The 16,742-nt window shown below is 40.6% G+C and overlaps 1 long non-coding RNA gene across 1 annotated transcript in view; it reads right to left on the bottom strand.

The window, feature by feature from the left end:
- Positions 1–3,266: 3,266 nt before the first annotated feature.
- LOC135362638 (uncharacterized) overlaps positions 3,267–16,742 on the bottom strand; it is a 76,341-nt gene continuing 62,865 nt past the window's right edge. The window contains exon 3 of the long non-coding RNA XR_010407561.1: positions 3,267–3,855. This is a non-coding gene — a long non-coding RNA (uncharacterized LOC135362638). The remainder of the gene's footprint in view (positions 3,856–16,742) is intronic.

Here is a 16,742-nt window from a genome sequence, read left to right as displayed (position 1 = left end):
CTTCCAGCAAGTGGGAAGTCGTCCCTGAGAGGTTCCCTGGGCCAAAGGGCTTGCATGGCGTCGATCCCCTGCCACAGATTCAAGAAACTTCCTCAGAAATTGTGACTACTTGATGTTAGATAACTGTATGTATACACACCTAGTTTTTACTGATAGGAATAAAATACACTCTGGCTTAAAGCCCTGGGTGGTATTCTGTATGTGTTCCAAGAGGCGCATTAAGATGTTCATAACTTTGTAGGTTTTTCCACGAAGTATTTCCTAGGAATGGCTGTGGTGCGAGTAAACAAGCTCTTTTCCCAACAGGATCCTAAATTCATCTCTTATTTCTTACTCTTGAAGGCACATTTTGAAATAGGAGTACCTTGATACAGCAAAATGGCTCAACAATTCTGTTGCTGGAGTTTCTTTCTTTTTTTTTTTTTAAGATTGTATTTATTTATTTGTCAGAGAGAGAGAGGAGAGAGAGAAGGGGGAGAGTGCCAGGCAGAGGGAGAAGCAGACTCCCCGCTGAGCAGGGAGCCGAAAGTGGGACTCGATCCCAGGACCCTCGGATCGTTACTTGAGCCCAAGGCAGATGCTCAACCGACTGAGCCACCGAGGCATCCCACGTTGCTGGAGTTTTTTTAACAGACATGGATGGTCTCTCACTCTTGTGGAATTGCGATCAATTTTGAATTTTTGTCTTTATGAACATTTATTAACCTTCCCTGAATTTCACAATTCTCTTGTTAAAAACAAACACACACACACACACACACACACAAACCTTTCTCATTTATGTCTGGGAATGGTTAATATCACTCAAAAAGAATAGTGCATGTGAAAAGCTTCAGTAAATTTATCATGCTGCACAAAGAGAAGGAATTTGCTTTCAAACCCTGATGACTGGAATACTTTTCAGGATTAGCCTGCTGATTCCTTTGGTTGGTAGGCAGTTCATAACATCTATATCATTCCTTTTTATTTATGTAGTACACCTATGTACCTCACTGACTCTATGCCAGGCATTTTGTGAATAATAACTCATTTAACTTACTGGGAAATATTATCCTTTTAGGCATCAACCCCTTTAATAAAATTCTTTGTCCATTGGTGAGGAATTTTACCATGTCTTTGCAACTGACCAGGTCTGTGCTGTGTGATTTGTAGAACTTTATTTAAAAACTGTGTTCAGTGATGTCTTTGTTATAATTAGTAGTCCTTTTCCAGTGATGTTAGTCTGGGTTTTTAAATTCTTTCCAGTGGGAGATAGTTTTCACCCAGTGGTGTGCAGTAAATGTTTAATAACCAGATGGATGATGTTTAATACCCAGGTCAGGGGAATGGATGGAGACCCTAATTTGTATCATTTGCCAGTTCCCCTGGTGTAAATACTCACACTGTGGCTGATGTAATGCTCCCAACAGGACGTCACAATATGGAACTGGGAAGAGATGCCACCAATCAGATCCCTTAAGTGTAGTATTTTTATTTCTTATTCTTAAAATGCTGTAAGTTTTATCTGAATTTAAATTAAAAAAAAATCTATACATTTGAGGTTAGTGAGAGGGACCTAAATACATAGATAAGCTCAGAAAAATGTAAGTGTCTCATAACGTGCCCAATATTAGTTGCCTGACAGTTACTACTTTCCCGTGTAGGTATAGTTGATAAGGTTTGAGATGTCAGGTGGGCAGAAATCAATGGGAGGACCACATAAGGAGGAGTACACTTGCATGAGTCACTTCTACTAGAAATTAAATGCATTCCCAACTGAATGGGAACTCCTTGTACTTAGATTAACTCAGCTAAAGTAAGCAGAGTAAGCAGTGGCCTTGTCAGCATGATAAGAAGACTAAGAAGGAGAGGCCCCTGCTAATATTAACCCCCTAAAACCTGTCCCTGATGTGATCAATCAGCCCTTTGAGTTGGGAAGTGGTTGTACATAGTACGGTGTAAAGGGGACTCTTGGCTCTCATGCAGCAGACTCAAATTCTGGGGTTGCTTCCTGCCTGTGTCTCTTAAAATCTGACTTAGGCACCAGTTTTTGTATTTTTACATTGGAAATAATCATTATTATTGAAAGTATAAATGCCAAGGTGCTTTAAAAACCAAAGGTATTATACAAATATCACACATCAGTGACGAGGTAGCAAGAGGATGCTTATAGCTTATGTAAGGATTAGATTCCAAATCAGGACATGAGAAGGCAGAAGTCATGTGTAACCTCCGTCCACGCTTCCAATCTTTTAGGATAGCAGAGTTTTCATAGGAAACAATAATAATGGTGGATCACACTGGGCGTCCAGCTGAATGACACTAGATGAAACCTTACTTACAGATGTGAGCCGGTATCATCCAGGGTCTCTCTGCCCCTGGAGATGGAGGGGAAAAAAAACAAAACAAAACACATCTGCAATGGTACAAGTCCAAAGATCTCTTCAAAAACCTAAAAAATTCCTGGAGCACTGAAGCTCTTTTTAAAGCTACTCAGCAGCTTTGTAGAGAGAGAATTCACATACCATAAAGTTCATCTTTTATTTATTTATTTATTTTTAAAGATTTTATTTATTTATTTGTGAGAGAGAGAATGAGAGACAGCACGAGAGGGAGGAGGGTCAGAGGGAGAAGCAGACTCCCTGCTGAGCAGGGAGCCCGATGCGGGACTCGATCCCGGGACTCCAGGATCATGACCTGAGCCAAAGGCAGTCACTTAACCAACTGAGCCACCCAGGCGCCCAAAGTTCATCTTTTAAAAATACAGAATTACCATATCCCTTAGCAATTCTTATCCTAGGTATATGCCCAAGAGAATGGAGAATGTATGTTCTCACACAAAAACTTGTATATGGATGTTGATACCAGTATTATTCATTATAGAAAATGTAAACGATCCAAAGGCCCATCAATTGATGTGGAATACCATACCATGGAATGTTATTCAGCCATAAAAAGGAATAGACTTGTGATACATGGTACAACATAAATGAATCTGGATGGCATCATGGTAAAGTGAAAGAAACCAGACATAAAAGGCCACATATAGTATGATTTGGTTTAAATGAAGTATTCATAGAGGCAACTCTATATAGACAGATTGTAGATTAGGGTTTGACAGGGGCTCGGGGAAGGAGGGAAATGAACACTGACTTCTAACTGACTGGTACAGGGTTTCTTTTGGGGGTAGTGAGAATGTTCTGGAATTTGTGAAAGAATGCACAACGCTGTGAATATCCTGAATCCGTTTTGAGCTATTTTTTTCTATATACAGAGATACGGATGCTTTGATGGTACTTCTGTCTTTGGGCTATACGTGGCCTTTTAGTACAGAGTGTCCCCGTTCTCACATTGACACAGAGGAAAACCAAGCCCTTCCTTGATATGTATGCACAACACATGGAGACACACACACATATACCCAAACTCCTCTTTCACAAAACATCCATGGCATAGACGTCACAAAAGTTTTAGTAGTCACATCATGTATCAGATGAACAACCTAAAATCACATTTTAGATATCTCTAACCTTCAAAGTTATTTTGGCTGAGGGATGTTTCACTGTTAATTATCCCCATTATAATCCCCTTCCTAAATTGTTCTTCTCTTCAACTTGGTCCTTTGTCTCTCCTGCTCTTCTCTCCAGGCCTCTCAAGAACCAAAACACAAATTTCTCTCATTTCCTCATGCAGCACAGCTTAATGTCTTCATTTCCTTACTTGAGTTCCTCACTTTCTTCCCCGCAAGAATTTATTTCCCCCCCAAAAGACAGCTGTCTCGGTAACAGTTCTGGTACCATTTTTCACACCATGATTCCAGGCAAGTTGGTAGAGTAATGGATGGAGACTGGTCCTGGGGGTAGAGAGCCCGGGTACCTGAAAAGCAAAAAAATAAGAATCACCAAATGAATAAAAGAAAGGCACCAAAAGGGGAGACCAAAACCACTTAGGATGATGAGCTTCAACTATTTCTGCATGTCGCCAACAACTGAGGTGGCAGAAGGGGTCGGTCATCTGGAGATGGTGGGGGTGGGGGTTGTGGAGACATTAATCTGTGGAAGGGGGAAAGAAACCCACTTTTAAATATACAAAGTTATGATATTTGGGCTATACAGAGCTACATTCCATTGGAGCTACCTACGTTTTGTAATTCAGTCTTTTTCATATCTTAGAAAAGTATTACAGTAGATGTACCATATGTTATATAATACCCTGGTAGGGTTCGAGGCAGCATGCCATAATCAGACACAACAGCAAATGAATATAACACAAAGGGGGATGAAAACTCTAAATAGTTTTGTATCAGTTTAGGTCTGGTTTCGTTGCCAAATGAATTAGAGAAAAAAATTCCTATTTTCAGTTTTGGTTTTTCTTTTCTTAGTTCTAAGTGCCATATTGTGGAAATACAAGATCTCTGTGTAGGCGATAAGCCGCCCTTCAAATGTTCTCTTTTGCTGAGACCACTCAGCCAGGCCGGTGATGATGAGGATGTTTCCCAAGTGCTAAGCTTCTTTCTAGCCAGTGAGTTGTTTGCCAGTCATTTGCCATTAAGATGAGCTTTGCTACTCAGAAGCATTCCCTTTAGCCTCATCCCCCCGCCCCCACCGTCTTTCTAGCTTCCATCTTTTATAGTTTACTGCAAGGAAAATAGAATGTAAGATGATGAGCAAATGCTGTTCAGGACAGTTATGTGAGCTCAAACAGGAGAAAGAAATCACTACAGAGAGAGAAGAGGAGGGCAGAAAAGAGGGGACCAGACCAGGTTTAGGAGATTGCTACGCTTCCCCAGCAACAAAGGGCCCATTGGCTGTACCAACTGTCTTTGGAGTGCCTTGAATGATAACAAATGAGCACAGGGATCTGACAGGAGTGACCGGCAGCCTTCATAGACTTGAATGGTCTTTTGCTTAAAAGGGATTCTGGTGCACCTTTGTTGTAGTTTAAGATGCTCAGAATTTGGATTCAGGGTGCTGGGTTTTAGCCACCCTCTTCCTCCATATGACCCTAATGGGCATCATTCAGTTTCATTAGTGAAGATCACCATTTTGTCAGAATCATTGTGATAGGAACTTTTTACATAAATCAGCTCGCATATTCATAACAGCCCTGCAGTCCAGGTCCTCACATCCTCCTGTCATCAGTGAAGGAATTGAGGTTTGAAGAGGTTAGCTAACTGACTCACGTTGTACAATAAATGATCTCTTCTACTGGCATTAGACACAGCTCTATCTGTCTGATGCTGAAGCTCATGCTCTATCACTCAGTGTATATCTTTGTCTACATGGATGTTGAATTTACTGCTCAGTGTAGAGACCCACAAACCTGGTTTCAAATATAAGCCTTACCATATGCTACTTATATCACCGTGGAATAGTAATAATGGTAGTAGTGGTAATATTTACTCTTTACTACGTATCAGGCACTACTCTAAGAAGGTAACTAGCGAGATCTTGCCATTTGCAATGACGTGGATGGAACTGGAGGGTATTGTGCTGAGCGAAATAAGTCAAACAGAGAAAGACATGTATCGTATGATCTCACTGATATGAGGAATTCTTAATTGCAGGAAACAAACTGAGGGTTGCTGGAGTGGGGGGTGGGGTGGGAGGGATGGGGTGACTGGGTGATAGACACTGGGGAGGGTATGTGCTCTGGTAAGCGCTGTGAATTGTGCAAGACTGTTGAATCTCAGATCTGTACCTCTGAAACAAATAATGCAATATATGTTAAGAAAAAAAAAAGAAGAAGAAGAAGGTAGCGGGAGGGGAGGAATGAAGCGGGGGAAATCAGAGGGGTAGACGAACCATGAGAGACGATGGACTCTGAAAAACAAACTGAGGGTTCTAGAGGGGAGGGGGGTGGGAGGATGGGTTGGCCTGGTGGTGGGTATTGAGGAGGGCACATTCTGCATGGAGCACTGGGTGTTATGCACAAACAATGAATCATGGAACACTTCATCTAAAACTAATGATGTATTGTATGGGGATTAACATAAGAATAAAAAAAAAGATAACTAGCTAGCTAGCTGCTAGATAGATAGAGGGAGACAGATTAGATAGATAGATAGATAGATAGATAGATAGATAGATAGATAGATAGATAGATACTAGAGAGAGAGAGAGAGACAGATAATGGGATAATGACACTAGGTTGGTTTCCATGGAGTCCACATGGCATAATGTGAACCAGCATTTTCCAGGATGCAGTATAGGGACTACTAGACACTTGAAATATCCCAAGAGAATTTTATGCGTTAGCCTTGGGGGTTTCCAAATATTTTGACCATAGAACCTCTTTATCCAGAATTTATCTTTTAACATCTACAGGTTCCATGGGACAGACTTTGAGAAATGCTAACATACATGCATGTCCTTTGCATGCTTGTATAAAGGACATGATCACCCATGTTATTTTGCTTAATTATAGTGTATGTTCACAAAGTAAACAGTTTCTTTGGGTCAGAAAATGTGTCTGACACTAGCTTTTCCTTCTACCCATGGGTTTTGTCTATTGGATTTTTTTTTTTTTAAGATTTTATTTATTTATTTGTCAGAGAGAGAGAGAGTACAAGCAGGGGGAACGGCAGGCAGAAGGAGAAGCAGGCTCCCCGCTGAGCAGGGAGCCCGATGTGGGACTCGATCCCAGGACCCTGGGATCATGACCTGAGCCAAAGGCAGATGCTTAACCGACTGAGCCACCCGGCGCCCCTTGGACATATATATATATTTTTAAATAAAAAGCATTTTTAGAGTTCTGTCTTACCATCCAGTTCACCCCACTCAAACCCTCGTCAAGGTTTCTCTCTTTTACAAAATCTTCCCAACACTCCCTCGCCTCTTGCCCACAGGGATCCCTCTGTTCTCTGACCTGTCTTAGCACTGACTGTCCCCAAGGAACTGGGTTTTTGCAGTCGTCTCTAAGAAACTAGAATTATGCAGAATTAAAATGTCCCACATTTGATGGAATTGAATAGGATTAGAGTGAAATTTGTGAGAAAACCACAGTTGTAAAAGAAACGGCAGCTTTCTTCCTTAGAGTTCCAGAAAAATTGCACACAGGGAAGCTGCTTCTTTTTTTTTTTTTTCTTTATTTTCCTTCTTACTTCTTGTTTTTTTTGTTGGCACTATGATTCAATCCTGAGTTTACAATTATAAAAATTTCATTTATCCGGAATAGATAGTAAGTTTGAGTCCTCTAAACTTGGACATGGATTTCCATTTAAATTCTCATCTTTTTGTAAAAATACAGCTGCAAAAGATGATAATGATTCTCTGCCCTGTATGAGTCCTTGATTATTTTTGACCTTCAGCTCTTTCCAACTATATTGAAAACTATGAGTTTCTATTCAAGATCACTTTTTAAAAAGTGATGAAATGCAGCATTCCTAATTGAAATTTATCACATTATTTGTTACCAGGGCCCCTTTTATTGAAGTTGTAAAATCAAAGTACAATGTTTACTCAATGTAAAATCTCATAAATATGCTCAGTGCTGCTCTTGCAAATGAGATGCTCTTTGGCCTTCTGACTAATGCACTGATGGAAATATTATCTGTGGTAAAAGAAAATGCCCATTAGCCACTTCCACTGTGAATTTCAGGGGGAAAAAAGATAGCTTGAGGGCATGACACTAGCTATCCTTGGAGAAGCTAGGTATCAGACTGAGGGTGGGGATGAGTGAGTTAAAGAATTACAGAGTAGTAGGATCAGCAACAGTGGGGTATAGGTAGAAAGAGATGGTGTCAGATGCTAATTTACTACACTAAAAACAACTTCAGTGTAGTGTTCATCGTATTATAGACAGAGAATTAAAATTAGGCAGAGAAATAAAGATTGATACAAATTTCTATTTCATATAATAAAAAAGTCAGAAAAGATTTGATTTTGACAATCATGCAATTTATGAAAACAGAACTAAACCGCTAAGCAGGATCTTTGGAATGCAAAGAATGATTTCTTTAAAGCCCTGTCCTTAATTACAATATCATTATTCAAATCCAAGTTGTGATTGAGGAAAATGAGTCAAGGTAAGGAATCATCCCTGTGTCTCAAATTCAAATTATTATTATAATTCACATTGGTTCAGAATATAACTGGAGATCTGTCTATGAGCTCCTCAACCAGATTATTCCCACCCCACATACAGGCCCTTGAATGTAGTAACCTCTCAATAAACACTTGCTGTCCAGACTAGTCTTATTGGTAAATAAACCAGAATGAAGAACCACAAGGAAACAAATAGCAGTCAGCAAGATTATTGCCTTGACTTTAGAAAAGTGCTTCTGCCATTTACCAGAATGCCTCATAATTTTTAAATTATTGTTATTCTATTTCTGCTCTGTTAATTCATGCATTAGTTTAAATATCCATTCACTCAGAATTTCTTCCTTGAGCTTCTTCTCTGTACCTGGTGCTGGGTACGCACTCTGCCCTCGTAGGGTTTATGATCTAGTAGGAGAGATAGGCCAAAAACCCTGAAAAAATATATAAAGTCAAAGTTGGGATAAATAATAAGAATAAAAATGAAGACAAATGATGACAAATATCCAGGAAGGAGGTACTACTTCAACATGGCCGCTGTAAGTGAACAGAAGTTTCACCTTCCTGTGAGAAATCATTGCATTAAACTGATTTGTATTCACTGATATGCCAGCAAAGCACGACAAAATTTATGTATTTTTCCAGTTGCTCTCCATCCTTGCCAACGATTGATGTTACCTAATACTCTTTTAGTTATTCTCATGAGGGTATCCTGATATCTCACTGTGAATGTAGTTACTGTCAGGACCAACGGTTGTCGAACATATTCTTAGGTGCTTATTGACTCATCCATTATTTTTTTTATAAAGTGCATAACCTTTATTTTGCCTATTAAAAATATTAGACTGTTTATCTTTGGATTATTGATTTGTGGGACTTTTAGAAATATATTCTGGATTCAGATCCTTTGTTAGATATGTATGTGGCAAAAATTTTCTCACTTTTCATTTTTCTTATTGTTGTCTTTTAAGGAGCAGAAATTTTTAATTTTAATTAACTCAAATTGATCAAATTTCTCATTTTAAGATAAGTGCCATTTTTGACCAATTTAAGTCTTTGCCTACTCCATCAGATGCTTTCTTATATTTTTTAGAAACTTTATACTTTTGGGGTTTAATAAAACTCTGATCCATCTTGAATTAATTTTTCTGTATGCTGTAAGATAGGAGTTGAGGTATTCTTTTTTCTGTACAAATATCCAGCTGTTTAGCATCATTTTTTTTTTTTTAAGATTTTATGTATTTATTTGAGAGAGAGAAGGAGAACAAGTGGTGGGGAGGGGCAGAGGGAGGGAGACAGAGAAGCAGACTCCCCACTGAGCAGCGAGCCCGATGCGGGGCTCGATCCCAGGACCCCGAGATCATGACCTGAGCCAAAAGGCAGACGCTTAACTGGCTGAGCCACCCAGGTGCTCCTTAGCATCATTTCTTGACAAGACTTTTTTTTTCCTTTTTGAATTGCTTATATGACTTTGTCACAAATTACTGGCCCGTCTATTCAGTTTTAATGATCTATTTATCCTTATTTTACTGACTCGGGTCCCTGGACTCTCCAAACAATAGAAATTTACTAGAGGCCAAACCAAGCTGTTCCAGACCAGGCTTTTACTGGGGCTGATGCCTCAGTTTTAAAGGTTAGAAACCATTCTAACTCAAAGAAAACATTACCAGAGAAAACTCAGTTTGCAAGGAAAAAAAATAAATAAAGATGATAAGCTCTTGAATATCCTTCCTTAGTTAGAAAACAACAAAAGAATTTTGCTTTAAGGGCGCCTGGGTGGCTCAGTTGGTTAAGCGACTGCCTTCGGCTCAGGTCATGATCCTGGAGTCCCTGGATCGAGTCTCGCATCGGGCTCCCTGCTTGGCAGAGAGCCTGCTTCTGCCTCTGACCCTCCCCCCTCTCATGTGCTCTCTCTCTCTCTCATTCTCTCTGTCTCAAATAAATAAATAAAATCTTTAAAAAAAAAAAAAAAGAATCTTGCTTTAAAACATTTCTTTCTGATCCCAGACAGAAGTTTCTGGACCACAGCATAGCCTACTATTGATGCAGAAGACTCATTTTTTATTCGCCCTCTTTGAAGACAGCAGAGCTTGGGGAAGACTGTACATTTTCATGCCCTGTCTGAGAAACACAGATAGGAATCCATACCCTTCCAAAGGTTTTCCACATGAACTTCAGAGCCTCATTTTTGTAAGCATTTTAGTTGAAATACAGCACACTTAAAAAATGCACAAAATATGGCTGTATAGCTCAGTGAATTATCACCAAAAGAAATCTGTGTAGCCACCCCCCAAACCAAGACATGGGCTGTTGCCAGCCCATCAGAATCCCCCCTTGGGGATTGGGGGCACTTCTTCCAATGGCTTCCCCTTTCTCCTCTCCACAGTAACCACCTTCTTGACTTAGTTTTCACACTAAAATTTTGTGTTGTACTCTTTTAAAACCTTTATACATACGAAATCAAACTAGATGCACTGTGGGTTGTCTGGCTTCCTACACTGAGGCACACTCCTATGTCTGTAAAATGGGAGGAAATGTTGTGTACCTTATACTGTGATCATGATAACTAGGTGGGGGCTATGCAACGTGTGAGGGGCTGGATGGAAGTCCAGGTGCTGGAAAAGCTGAGTGTTTTACCCTCCCGAGTTCTGTGCTCACAAGCAGTACGTACACATATGGAAGTGCTAGTGACAAGGAAGGCAGTGGATGTGGAAACGCTGGATAGACCTGACCTTGGCTCGAGGTCTACCACTAAAACACCGCCCTTGATCCTGCCGTTAATTCTTCTCTATGCCGTTCCCTCCTGGGCAATAGCTCTTCCTGCTGCATTCATCTCCAAACACACTCGGTTGGTCTGTGCCTTGGAAGATTTATAGAAGTGACCCAAGCAGGTTTCCAGATAGAACAATAATCACAAGTAATCTCTCATGAAGCCTCATTACGGGCTGAGCACTCTACTGATCACCTCCCATGCTTTATCTCATTTGAGCCTCACTGCAGCCAAATGAGGAAGGTATTCATATTATTCCCATTGTAGAGATGAGGAACTGAGGCCAGAGAGTCTTGAAAGTTGACCTAACCACTAAGAGATGGAGTTAGGATTTCAACGTAGGCTGTTGGTCTCCAGAATGTGGACTCGCTGCTGATAGGCTGAGCCCCAGTACAAACAGAGCCTGTCTTTTTTTTTTTTTTTTTTTTTTTACCGCAATTGTTTAGGAGATGCTGTTGGTTGTAGATTTCAGCTTACCACTGGAGAAGGTCTTGGTTGGAAAAATAACAGGAAAGTCAATTACACAGTCCTCTGTATCCTTACTAGGAAATGTCCTCAGTGTCTCACGCTGAACAGAGCTTGGAGGACACAGGCCATATAAATGCCTCATTGAAAACCCTAAAATTTAAAGCCCAAATCTATTTTTATTGTGTTACTTATGCACTAGAGCATTTCAGTCTGTCTGGGAAGAGCTTTGGGGGATTTGAGTGCCTTTCTGGTTGTACTACCTTTCTCTTCTTTTTATCTTTGTAATACTTGTACCTGTTGCTTTATTTTCCGTTACTGACCAGTAATCACAGCCCTACAGAATCATCCTGTGATGCAGCTTTAGAAGTCTCGAGAGCCTCTGTGAAAACCCATTGCCAGGTTTAATCCTATGAAGTTGCTGCTAAAAAGGGCTATTTGCACATTTTATAATAAATCTTAGAGCATTATTTCATATGTCTCTGTTGACAAAAAAAAAAAAAAACCCAAAAAAACAAAAAAACACCTAACAAATACCTATTTAGTGCTTTCTTTGTGCATGATATGACCCTAGGAACTGTGGGTAAAACAAGAAAATAATATGACCTAAGCCCCATCTACAGAGTCCTTAAAATTCAGCTGGGGAGGAGGACAAAAATATAGTCACAGAAAGGTAAATATTCGTTCAAAGTCGTAGTAGAAATGTTATGGTACTACCTGTAAGTAAGAGGACATCAGGAGTGGTTTCAGAATAAGTACTAGAGATGTCCCGAGAAAGCAGGAATCCCTTGGTCATAAAAGAGGCGGAATTGAAGGTGATCCTGGAGAATGAACAGAATCTGCAGTGAGACTGTAAAACAGTTGGCTGATAAAACATGGCTTTCACAGGGATTCAGGAAGATGAGGGGAGAGAAGGTACAGGGTGTGTTCCCTTTGCTGCTGTGACAGATTTCCACAGACTTGCTGGCTTTGGGTAACAAATATATTATCTAACATTTGTGTCCAAAATGGGTCTTACGGCTAAAATCAAGGTGTCGGCAGAACCGCATTCCTTCTGGAGGCTCTGGGAAGAAGCTCTTTGCATGACTTCCCCAGCTTCTAGAAGCCACCTGCATTTCTTGGCTGGCGGCCCCATCCTCCATCTTCAGAACACATTTCTCCAACATCTCCCTATGTCATCACATCTTCCCTGACTGGGACCCTCCTGCCTTCCTCTCGTAAGGGTCCTGTGGTTGCCTTGTGCCCACTGGAAAAATCCAAGATTATCTCCTCAGGTCTAAATTAACTCAGTCACATCCACAAAGTCCTTTTTTTGCCCAGGTGAGGTGACATAGTCGCGGGTTCCGGGAAGACGACCTAGACATGTGTGGGGGGGCCATCCTCCTGTCACTTATGGTCAGCGCCATGTTGAGGAGCTTTTTAAGCAAGAGGCTTTGAAGTTTATCCTGCATGACTCAAAACCACTGAACGTTTAATTGTGGGGAGTGACACGCGCAAAGCACAGAGTAAAAGGCAGAGCCCTGTGAAGAGACGTGTAGAGACAGGGAGACCAAAGCAGAGGTTGCTGAATCTATCATTGGACGGTGTAAGTGTGGTGTGGTGTGGTGTGCTTGCTTGTCTGTGTGTTTGTCACATGGGAGCAAGGCAGCGCCCACATGCCCGCCTACATTTGTACTTGTGAACACAGTCTTTACTTACTCCAAGTGGTATTTGCTTCGCCAAGGAAAAGCAGCCCCCTGAGGAGGACTGTGACCCTTCCTGCCTCCCAATATGCTAGAGTAGGAGTCATAGACACATATTTTGGTTTCTGAGGAATCACTGCCATGCTCAGAAATAGGGGCTATTCAGAGAGCTGGGAATGACCTCTCCAGACAGACTTCCCGGGGGTTCCCAAAGGGGTTTCTAGTTAAAGAGATAAAGTAGTCAACGCTGGACAATTCTGCAAGCCGTAGTGACCTCCCGGAGAGACAGTTTTTATTGGTGGTAGGGACGATCACGTGCTGGCCGCCAGGAGAACTGGTCTGATTCAGAAGAAGCCTGAATGATGTTCACAGCAGAGTTGAGACGCTGTGCATGAACTCTGTGTTGCTTTCCCTTTCCATGTTGTCCACAACTTAAAATAAGTTGTCACATGCTGTGAGTTTTGACTCAGCTATTCCTCTATTGAAACTTGGGATAGCGATGGCGCCATGTGGTGTGAAATTAGGAGAAAAACAAAACCCAAGAATCAAATGAGTGAGCAGACGTGCAACAGACCAAGAGATTTTTTAGGGGAATTCTCACTAATGGGAGCAAAGGCTGGAGTTGCCTCCCCGGGTACACAAACTCAGATAGTTCAGGAGTTAGCAAGCCCAAATGGTTTGTTAACTCATTAGGGGGCCCTATTACCAGTATAGTTGCTTATCTAGGGTAAAGCAATTAAGATGGGATCAGATAGCTGTACGACTTGATAACATGGAATTTTCAGAACAAAAGTGTGTGCACTCAGCAATGGGAGAGGAAATTATAATGTTGGCGTTCAGACTTGGAAGAATTATGATACGATCCAAGAGGGATGGACGGTACAAAATGATCACGGTCTCCTCTTTCCAACGCAGAACATGTGGCAGACTCATTTTGGTGGCTTTTAACTATTACGATGTTCAGTAGCAAAGAAAGATCGTCAGAAATAAGCCCAGAAGTCTCTGAGGGAAAACATAAATACTCAGCTGTGTTTTTAAAGACTCGGTATTTTCTTTCTTAATTGTGTTTACCTTTTAAGCAACAACAAACAGAAGCTAAAAACTTGGCAGAGGGCTGCTTTTTAAGGAGAATGTCTTCCTTTGCTGCCAAATGAACATGCCTCTCTTTTTTTCCTCAAAAAAGAAAAAAAAAGTGATCTTTCCCATTTCCTTCATTCAAGAACATTTTACCCTTTAGCCATCGGGAGTACTCAGACTTTAGAATGTGGGGGTCCCAAAGAGGACAAGTCAAGGGCTACGCTTATCGTTATGATCGTCACTATTGTTATATTCTTGCATTAAATTATAACAAGCATTTTTTGAAACAGGGTATAGGGCATTAGAGGTACACTAGATTGAGAGAAACATTTTCATAAACAAATAATGACTGCATGATACAGTAAGGCATTTGTGCTTAAAAATTACTGAGAGGTTTATTATGATCAAGGGAGGTGACCTCTAGTGACTTCATGCACATGTTTGCTACCTTTAAAGAGTCCTTTACCTTATAGAACAAAACCAAACAAACTGCAAAGCAGTAGCAACCTACTCTTTTTGTCCCTGTTTCCCATGCTCGGGGTATAGGACAAAGGGGACCACTGCTTTGGAGTCACTGAAATCAGGTAGTAGCTACAGTGGTAATCAGGAGAGACCCCAAGGGGAAAGTGACCTCATGTCAGGGACCTCCGGCCACCCAGTGTCCCTTTCTATACTTCATCTGGAAGTTGCAAGGCTGCACATCTAGTTATGTGTCTCCTGCATGCTTTTCCTGATTTTCTGGTGGTTAAACCCTCTTCCTTGGGCACCCAGAGAATATCTCCGGAGAAGTTTGTTCTGAAGGCAAAGCACTCTCTTTTCTTACATGATATTCCTTTACAGAGGCTAAAGATTGGCAAGAGTGCTGAAGAACCAGGGGGAGTTTGACACGATAGGAGAAGAAAGTCTGTTTCCTAAATGTGAAAAGCTCTGTCTCTTCTTACTGATTGTGTCTATGTGGGCACCACAGACCAGATGATGTCTGGGGAACGTAGAGCAGGGCAGCTGCTGGGTAGAGTGCTGGAATTATTGTGACGTTTATGGAAACTGAGAGGAATGAGCATTTATGGCCAACTGTGAGCCAGGCACTCTGCGAAATAATTTAAATACCTATTCCATTTCATATACCTTTCAAAACAAACTATGAGGTTCACAGATGTGAACACTTACAAGAAATTACCCAAATACATGATCGTTCCACAACCATTGGGTGGCAGAGCTTGAGTTTGACTTTGGTCCTGTTGACCCCAGAACACTTTTCCACCTCAGTGCTGATACCACCTGGGCTACTGGGTAACATACAGTCGGTTCTTCCTAAGTGATTATTGGTTCTAGACTTACTAGGTCACGTGTTCTGTCCCGAAGCTGACTTTGTCGTTGCGATTGTACACAAGTCTACCTCCAAAGCATTTGCTTTAAAAATAAAACTTCAAAATTTAGGAGAATTTTTAATGTAAGAAGTAAAACCATGCAAACTTTCATTCATTGAGGCATGATACGCTCATCAGCACGTGCACATCCAGCCATGTCTTTAGTCAACACTACGTTCCTACAGATTTTCAACATCTCTCCCTTTGCTTTAGGAGCTGGCTGCCACTCTTCTATTTGCCTTGCTGACATATTGCAGTTTATATATTTTTCCTTATTTTTTACATTTAAAATTTACTATCTTTAGATGGAAATTTTGAATTTATTAATTGAAACCAATGCTTTCTGAAGTTAAAAATGTACATTTCTCTTAGTAGAGTCTTAGCTATTTTTATTTACATGATTAAAAAAACCTAAGAGACACACGTGAGTGGCTCAGTCAGTTAAGCATCTGCCTTCGACTCAGGTCATGATCTCAGGGGCCTGGGATCGAGTTCCCGCATCGGGCTCCCTGCTCAGTGGAGGTCTGCTTCTCCCTCTGCCCCTCACCCTACTCTTGTGATCTCTTTCACTCTCTATCTCTCTCTTTCAAATAAATAAATAAATAAATAATCTTCTAAAAAAATGTTTAAAAAACTAAAAAAAGTCCTAAGAACTATCCAGATTCTCCATTTATTCATACATTCAGTATCGCCTGTGGTCTGTTACTCTTGATATTACCCAATTCCTTTATTTTTATTCTGAAAAGTTTATGTTTGAGTAAGCAAGAAATTCTGTCCCTCTGATTCTCAGTTGAGTGCCCTTTAAGTGACATTGTCAAATAGTCCAATTAGAATCTTGGGAGTTTCTCCAATATGAAAACTCATTCAGTAGATATTAGACCACTTGACTAATTGGTATTAGCCACTGAAAGGTTGTCAGAGATAATGATATATTGTCACTCTCATTATTATTATACTTTGTCAGTATACCAAATATATTTGATGCCAAATAGCAATCATAGAGCTGCCCCCGCAACGATCGCGCAGTTACCCATTGAGCTTGTTAAATTAATTTGAATGAGATTCAAAGCATTGACAAAGACTTGAAATGTATTCACACAAAAGAAACGTGGTAACTCAAGAGTTCATAAGGCTTAAACTCTAGGAAATTTCCCAGATCAGGAAAGTTACATGCAAGAGTTGCCATCTTAACTTGATGAGATAGTAGAATACTATCAGACTCGCTAGAATAGTAGTGGTCAAAAATCTTGAAGTCTAGTCCTAGCACATTCCCTGCTTTTCTAGGTGGCCTCGAATGAATCACTTAACCTCTCTGGGTCTCAAATTTTCCACGTATAAAATAGGAAAATATAATGCCATTCCA

Source organism: Mirounga angustirostris, unplaced genomic scaffold, assembly GCF_029215605.1.
Source record: "Mirounga angustirostris isolate CCGP_5_RB_7025 unplaced genomic scaffold, mMirAng1.0.hap1 SCAF_15, whole genome shotgun sequence".
In the NCBI taxonomy this organism is placed as follows: Eukaryota; Metazoa; Chordata; class Mammalia; order Carnivora; family Phocidae; genus Mirounga; species Mirounga angustirostris.
This window is presented reverse-complemented; position numbering and strand designations above follow the sequence as displayed.